This window comes from Rhinoraja longicauda, chromosome 18 (genome assembly GCF_053455715.1).
Source record: "Rhinoraja longicauda isolate Sanriku21f chromosome 18, sRhiLon1.1, whole genome shotgun sequence".
NCBI lineage: Eukaryota > Metazoa > Chordata > Chondrichthyes > Rajiformes > Arhynchobatidae > Rhinoraja > Rhinoraja longicauda.
This window is the reverse complement of record NC_135970.1, coordinates 7,530,703-7,538,544: the sequence shown is the minus strand read 5'-3', so window position 1 is coordinate 7,538,544 and position 7,842 is coordinate 7,530,703. Positions and strand designations below refer to the sequence as shown.

The 7,842-nt window shown below is 49.1% G+C and overlaps 1 long non-coding RNA gene across 1 annotated transcript; it reads right to left on the bottom strand.

Annotated features, from left to right (window-relative positions):
* Positions 1-4,510: 4,510 nt before the first annotated feature.
* LOC144602056 (uncharacterized) lies at positions 4,511-7,634 on the bottom strand. The gene is made up of 2 exons (XR_013548412.1): positions 7,395-7,634; positions 4,511-4,695 (listed from the first exon to the last, which is right to left on the bottom strand). It is a non-coding gene; the product is annotated as an uncharacterized LOC144602056 (long non-coding RNA).
* Between the last annotated feature and the right edge of the window lie 208 nt (positions 7,635-7,842).

Genomic DNA, 7,842 nt, shown 5'->3' with positions numbered 1-7,842 from the left:
CAGGATTTCACACAATAGCACAAACAGTGGACGTTAGGGGAACAATATCTACTCTCTCAAGCTCTGTGAGAGGTGTGGACATTTTAATGAGGTCGCATCTCAATCTTCTACACCGCAGACTGTGTAGACTACTTAATATCTCCTCTCAGGACATACTAACCTGCCCAGGAATCAAGCAGTGAACATCCTAAAGCACTCCCCTATTGCAGGTGTATCATTCTTTCAATGGCGAGGCTGGAGTAGTCAAGTCAATTTTATTTGTATAGCACATTTAAAAAACAACCCACGTTGACCAACGTGCTATACATCAGTTCAGGTACTAAGAACAAACATACAATGACACACAAACATAACAGCACATACATAAACAGTTCACAGCGCCCACTCAGAGGCCTCAAACGTTAGGGAGTAGAAATAGGTTTTGAGCCTGGACTTAAAGGAGCCGATGGAGGGGGCAGTTCTTATGGGGAGAGGGATGCTGTTCCACAGTCTAGGAGCTTAAGCTAGCTTAAGCCTAGACCGCGGGATAGTCAGTAGTCCCAAGTCGGCCGACCTGAGGTACCTGGAGATAGAGTGGTGGGTTAGAAGATTTTTGATATGGGGGGGGGAGGGGGGGGGCAAGCCGGTTTAGTCCTCAATGGTGCACGAGCAGTCTCGCAGAACCCTAGATCATTGACTCATGACCTGGTACGATGACTCCAAAGCACAGGAAAGCAAGTGGTAGCCGAGTGTGTGGACTTGCTGCCCATCATGGGCACAGCTCTTCCCATCAGCAAACCCAGATGCAGTACGCACTGCCTCAACAAGACGGCATCTATCGTCAAGGATCCCCACCATCCAGGCCATGCCCTCATCTCACTATTACCATGAGGCAGGAGGTACAGAAGCCTTAAGTCCCACACCACCAGGTTCAGGGACAGCAATTTTCCGACAACCATTGGCCTCTCGAACCAACCTGCACAACCTCAGTCTTGCATCAGCAACAAAACTCTACTGGCCACCGCCTGCATTCTCATAGACATTTTCCAATTGTGTTTTGCAATAATGTCTTGCTTTTGTAGTCTTTTTCTTTTCACTATTGCTATGGAGGGCGTGCAGCGTAGGTTTACTAGGTTAATTCCCGGAATGGCGGGACTGTCATATGTTGAAAGACTGGAGCGACTAGGCTTGAATACACTGGAATTTAGAAGGATGAGAGGAGATCTTATCGAAACGTAAAGGTTATTAAGGGGTTGGATACGTTAGAGGCAGGAAACATGTTCCCAATGTTGGGGGAGTCCAGAACAAGAGGCCACAGTTTAAGAATAAGGGGTAAGCCATTTAGAACTGAGATGAGGAAAAACCTTTTCAGTCAGAGAGTTGTGAATCTGTGGAATTCTCTGCCTCAGAAGGCAGTGGATGCAATTCTCTGAATGCATTCAAGAGAGAGCTGGATAGAGCTCTTAAGGATAGCGGAGTCATGGGGTATGGGGAGAAGGCAGGAACGGGGTACTGATGGAGAATGATCAGCCATGATCACATTGAATGGTGGTGCTGGCTCGAAGGGCCGAATGGCCTCCTCCTGCACCTATTGTCTATTGTCTATTAACTATCTTGAGGAATCTATGTGTAAATTATGTTAAAGTAAGGTTTTATGTGTTGCCTGTCTATTTGCCTGCGATGCTGCTACAAGCAGGATTTTCATTGTCCCGGGATCTCAGTGTAGACAATAGACAATAGACAATAGGTGCAGGAGTAGGCCATTCAGCCCTTCGAGCCAGCACCGCCATTCAATGCGATCATGGCTGATCACTCTCAATCAGTACCCCGTTCCTGCCTTCTCCCCATACCCCCTCACTCCGCTATCCTTAAGAGCTCTATCCAGCTCTCTCTTGAAAGCATCCAACGAACTGGCCTCCACTGCCTTCTGAGGCAGAGAATTCCACACCTTCACCACTCTCTGACTGAAAAAGTTCTTCCTCATCTCCATTCTAAATGGCCTACCCCTTATTCTTAAACTGTGGCCCCTTGTTCTGCACTCCCCCAACATTGGGAACATGTTTCCTGCCTCTAATGTGTCCAATCCCCTAATTATCTTATATGTTTCAATAAGATCCCCCCTCATCCTTCTAAATTCCAGTGTATACAAGCCTAACTGCTCCAGCCTTTCAACATACGACAGTCCCGCCATTCCGGGAATTAACCTAGTGAACCTACGCTGCACGCCCTCAATAGCAAGAATATCCTTCCTCAAATTTGGAGACCAAAACTGCACACAGTACTCCAGGTGCGGTCTCACCAGGGCCCGGTACAACTGTAGAAGGACCTCTTTGCTCCTATACTCAACTCCTCTTGTTACGAAGGCCAACATTCCATTGGCTTTCTTCACTGCCTGCTGTACCTGCATGCTTCCTTTCAGTGACTGATGCACTAGGACACCCAGATCTCGTTGAACATCCCCTCTTCCTAACTTGACACCATTCAGATAATAATCTGCCTTTCTATTCTTACTTCCAAAGTGAATAACCTCACACTTATCTACATTAAACTGCATCTGCCATGTATCCGCCCACTCACACAACCTGTCCAAGTCACCCTGCAGCCTTATTGCATCTTCCTCACAATTCACACTACCCCCCAGCTTAGTATCATCTGCAAATTTGCTAATGGTACGGTAGCGCAGCGGTAGAGTTGCTGCTTTACAGCGAATGCAACGCCGGAGACTCAGGTTCGATCCTGACTACGGGTGCTGTACTGTAAGGAGTTTGTACGTTCTCCCCGTGACCTGCGTGGGTTTTCTCCGAGATCTTCGGTTTCCTCCCACACTCCAAAGACGTACAGGTATGTAGGTTAATTGGCTGGGTAAATGTAAAAATTGTCCCTAGTGGGTGTAGGATAGTGTTAATGTACGGGGATCGCTGGGCGGCACGGACTTGGAGGGCCGAAAAGGCCTGTTTCCGGCTGTATATATATGATATGATATGATATGATAATCCCTTCATCTAAGTCATTAATGTATATCGTAAATAGCTGTGGTCCCAGCACCGAACCTTGCGGTACCCCACTGGTCACTGCCTGCCATTCTGAAAGGGACCCATTTATCCCCACTCTTTGCTTTCTGTCTGTCAACCAATTTTCTATCCATGTCAGTACCCTACCCCCAATACCATGTGCTCTAATTTTGCCCACTAATCTCCTATGTGGGACCTTGTCGAAGGCTTTCTGAAAGTCGAGGTACACCACATCCATTGACTCTCCCCTGTCAATTTTCCTAGTTACTTTTGCATGTGACAATAAACCTGAAAAAGATGCATCTACTCTCACCATCAAATCCACAGCATACCCTTTGCCTTCCTAATCGCATGTTGGACCTCTTGTTAACTTTCAGTGACTCGTGTACAAGGACACCCAGGCACCTCTGGAAAACACTTTCCAATCTGTCGACATTTAAAACCTACTCCATCTTAATCACTAGTCAGGGAACCCCACAGAGTCAAACTGAAGCAAGGCCTTTAGCATGGGGGGGGGGGGGGGAAACACCAATGATCCAAATCTACATATAGATTGGGCCAACCAAATTGGTAACAGTGCTGAGGAGGAGGATTTCCTGGAATGTATACGGGATGGGTTTTTAAACCAATATGTAGAGGAACTGACTAGAGGGCAGGCCATCCTAGATTGGGTATTGTGTAATGAGGTAGGGTTTAGTTAGCGACCTTGTTGTGCACGGCCCCTTGGGCAACAGTGACCAACAGTGGAATTCTACATTAGGATGGAGAGTGATACGGTTAATTCAGAGACTGGGGTCCTGAACGAATAAGGGAGACTTTGAAGGTAGTTTGGCTAGGATAGACTGGCAAACTATACTTAAAGGGTTGACAGTGGAGATGCAATGGCAAAAATTTAAAGACCGCATGGATGAACTCCAGAAATTGTTCATCCCTGTCTGGCGAAAAAATAAAACAGGGAAGGCGGCTCAACTGTGGCTGACGAGGGAACTCAAGGTCAGTGTTAAATCCAAGGAAGAGGCATATAAATTGGTCAGAGGAAGCAGCAAACCAGAGGACTGGGAGACATTTAGAACTCAACAGAGGAGAATAAAGGGGTTAATTAAGAGGGGAAAAAAAGAGCATGAAAGAAAGCTTGCGGGGAATATAAAAACCGACTGTTAAAGTTTCTTTAGGTAAAAGGTAAAAGGAAATGATTAGTGAAGACAAATGTAGGTCCCTTTACAGTCAGAGACAAGTGAATTTATAATGGGGAACAAGGAAATGGCAGAAGAGTTAAACGAGTACTTTGGTTCTGTCTTCACTAAGGAAAACACAAACAATCTCCTGGAAATACTAGGGGACCTAGTGGAAGGGAGGAACTGAAGGGAATCTACATTAGTCAGAAAATGGTGTTAGGTAAACTGTTGGGACTGAAGGCAGATAAATCTCCAGGGCCTGAAGGTCTGCATCCCAGAGTACTCAAGGAGGTGGCCCTAGTAATTGTGGATGATTTGGTGTAAGAAAATAACTGCAGATGCTGGTACAAATCGAAGGTATTTATTCACAAAATGCTGGAGTAACTCAGCAGGTCAGGCAGCATCTCAGGAGAGACAGAATGGGTGACGTTTCAGGTCGAGACCCTTCTTCAGGTTTGGTGATCATTTTCCAATGTTCTCTCAACTCTGGATCAGTTCCTGTGGACTGGAGGGTAGCCAATGTAATTCCACTTTTTAAGAAAGGAGGGAGAAAGAAAACGGGGAATTTTAGACCAGTTAGCCTTACATCGGTAGTGGGGAAGATGCTGGAGTCGGTTATTGAAGATGTTATACCAGTGCATTTGGAAAGTAGTGACGGGATCGGTCAAAGTCAGCATGGATTTATGAAGGGGAAATCATGCTTGACTAATCTTTTGACATTTTTTGAGGATGGAACAAGTAGATACAATAAGGGAGAGCCAGTGGATGTGGTGTATCTGGATTTTCAAAAAGCCTTCGACAAGGTCCCACACAAGAGATTAGTGTGCGAAATCAGAGCACATGGTATTGGGGGTAGGGTATTGACATGGATTGAGAACTGGTTGGCAGACAGGAAGCAAAGAGTAGGAATTAACGGGTCCTTTTCAGAATGGCAGGCAGTGACTAGTGGGGTGCCGCAAGGCTCAGTGCTGGGACCCCAGTTGTTTCCAATATATATTAATGATTTAGACGAGGGAATTAAATGTAACATCTCTAAGTTTGCTGATGACACAAAGCTGGGTGGCAGTGTGAGCTGCAAGGAGGATACTATGCAGGGTGACTTGGATAGGTTGGGTGAGTGGGCAGACGCATGGCAGATGCAGTATAATGTGAGGTTATCCACTTTGGTGGCCAGAACAGGAAGGCAGATTATTATCTGAATAGTGTCAAATTAGGAGAAGGGGAGGTGCAACGAGACCTGGGTGTGCTTGTACATCAGTCACTGAAAGTAAGCATGCAGGTACAGCAGGCAGTGAAGAAAGCCAATGGCATGTTGGCCTTCATTGCGAGAGCATTTGAGTTTAGGAGCAAGGAGGTCCTACTGCAGTTGTGCAGGGCCCAGGTGAGACTGCACCTGGAGTATTGTGTGCAGTTTTGTTCTCCTAATTTGAGGAAGGAAATTTTGGCTTTTGAGGGAGTGCAGCGTAGGTTCACCAGGTTAATTCCCAGGATGGCGGGACTGACACATGATGAAAGAATGGGTCGACAGGGCTTGTAATTGCTGGAATTTAGAAGGATGAGAGGGGATCTTATAGAAACATACAATTCTTAGAGGATTAGACAGGATAGATGCAGGGGGAAAAATTCCGATATTGGGGGAGTCCAGAACACAGTTTAAGAATAAGGGGTAGGCCATTTAGGACTGAGATGAGGAACAACTTTTTTCACCCAGAGAGTTGTGAATCTGTGGAATTCTTGCCACAGAAGGCAGTGGAGGCCAATTCACTGGATGTTTTCAAGAGAGTTAGATATAGCTCTTCGGGCTAATGGAATCAAGGGTTATGGGGAAAAAGCCGGAACGGGGTACAGATTTTAGATGATCAGCCATGATCATATTGAATGGCTCAAAGGGCCAAATGGTCTACTCCAGCAGTTATTTTCGATGTTTATATGTTTCTATGACCTGACCAAAAAAATCTTTTCACTGCTTTCACTTGTACCTTACTTGACACGTGACAATAAATAAACTAAACAAATAAACTAAAGTAAACTCAACTTCTAACCCTGTGGTAACAATGTAGTAATCCTAATTCCAAGGCAAAGCTTTGGTCACCCCGGTCACACAGAAATCCTGTAGCAATCCTAGTCCAAGTGGAACCATAACCCTGACCATACAAGGTCCTGGTCTGACCTCAAGGCCTGAAGCATCCCCTCACTTCTTAAGAGGGACACAACATTTTCCAGTTGAATCCTAGGATCCCGAGATACCCCAGTAAAATACAAGTGTTCCTGTAATCACCCCACAACGCGAGTTACACATCCAATGGGGAAGTGTGGGTGGACCCAGATACACAACAGATGGCGTTCATCCACCACACCGCAATGTCGACGTTTGATCCCAGCAGCACAGTAAACCCCTGATCCCAGTGTGATCCATGATATCTCAATCTGGTCCCAATAACCCAGGGATATCTCTGTTCCTGAAGGCTCAGCTATCCTGGGATATCTCGGGGTTTTCCCGGTAGACCCAGATATCTCGGTCTGCTCAGAGTATCCGAGATATCAGAGTCCGCTCCTGGTTTGTCGCGGTTTCCCGGGATATCCCGGTCTGTCCCCAGTGTCCCGGGATATCCCGGTCTGTCCCCAGTGTCCCGGGATATCCCGGTCTGTCCCCAGTGTCCCGGGATATCCCGGTCTGTCCCCAGTGTCCCGGGATATCCCGGTCTGTCCCCAGTGTCCCGGGATATCCCGGTCTGTCCCCAGTGTCCCGGGATATCCCGGTCTGTCCCCAGTGTCCCGGGATATCCCGGTCTGTCCCCAGTGTCCCGGGATATCCCGGTCTGTTCCTAATTCCCGGGATATCCCGGTCTGTCCCCAGTGTCCCGGGATATCCCGGTCTGTTCCTAATGTCCCGGGATATCCCGGTCTGTTCCTAATGTCCCGGGATATCCCGGTCTGTCCCCAGTACTCTGGGATATACGGGTCTGAACCCAACTACCCGGGCTATCCCGGTCTCAACCCAGTAACCCGGGCTATCGCTGTCTGTTCCCAGTGTCCCGGGACACCCGGTCTGTCCTCTGGCAGTTTCGATGGTCCCAGTGCTGGTCCCAGTGCGGGGCCCGGGAGAGGCGGTGCGGGACGGGACGGGCGGAGGGTGCGGGACGGGACGGGTCGGGACGGGACGGGACGGGACGGGTCGGGCTCCCCGGCCGGAGCTGCCGCGGACGAGGCGAGAAGCGGAGCCACTTACCGACAGACGGTGGCGGCGGTGACTGCGGCCCCTGAGTGAGCGGCGCTGAGCGGCACTTCCCGTGCGGGGAACAGCACCTGATGCAACGGGGAGGGGAGGGGAGGGAGGGAGGGAGGGAGGGAGCGGAGACACTGTTAACCCCGGCAGCGACACGGAGCACAGAGAGAGAGATAGAGCAGACTGGGGAGGGAGGGAGAGGAGGAGGGAGAGGAGGGAGAGGAGGAGGGAGAGGAGGGAGGGGAGGGAGGGAGAGGAGGGGAAGGAGGGAGAGGAGGGAGAGGAGGGAGGGGAGGGAGGGAGAGGAGGGGAAGGAGGGAGAGGAGGAGGGAGGGGAAGGAGGGAGAGGGGAGGGGGGAGGGGGGAGGGGAGGGGGGAGGGAGGAGAGGAGGGAGGGGAGGGAGGAGAGGGAGGGAGAGGAGGGGAGGGAGGGAGAGGAGGGGAGGGAGGG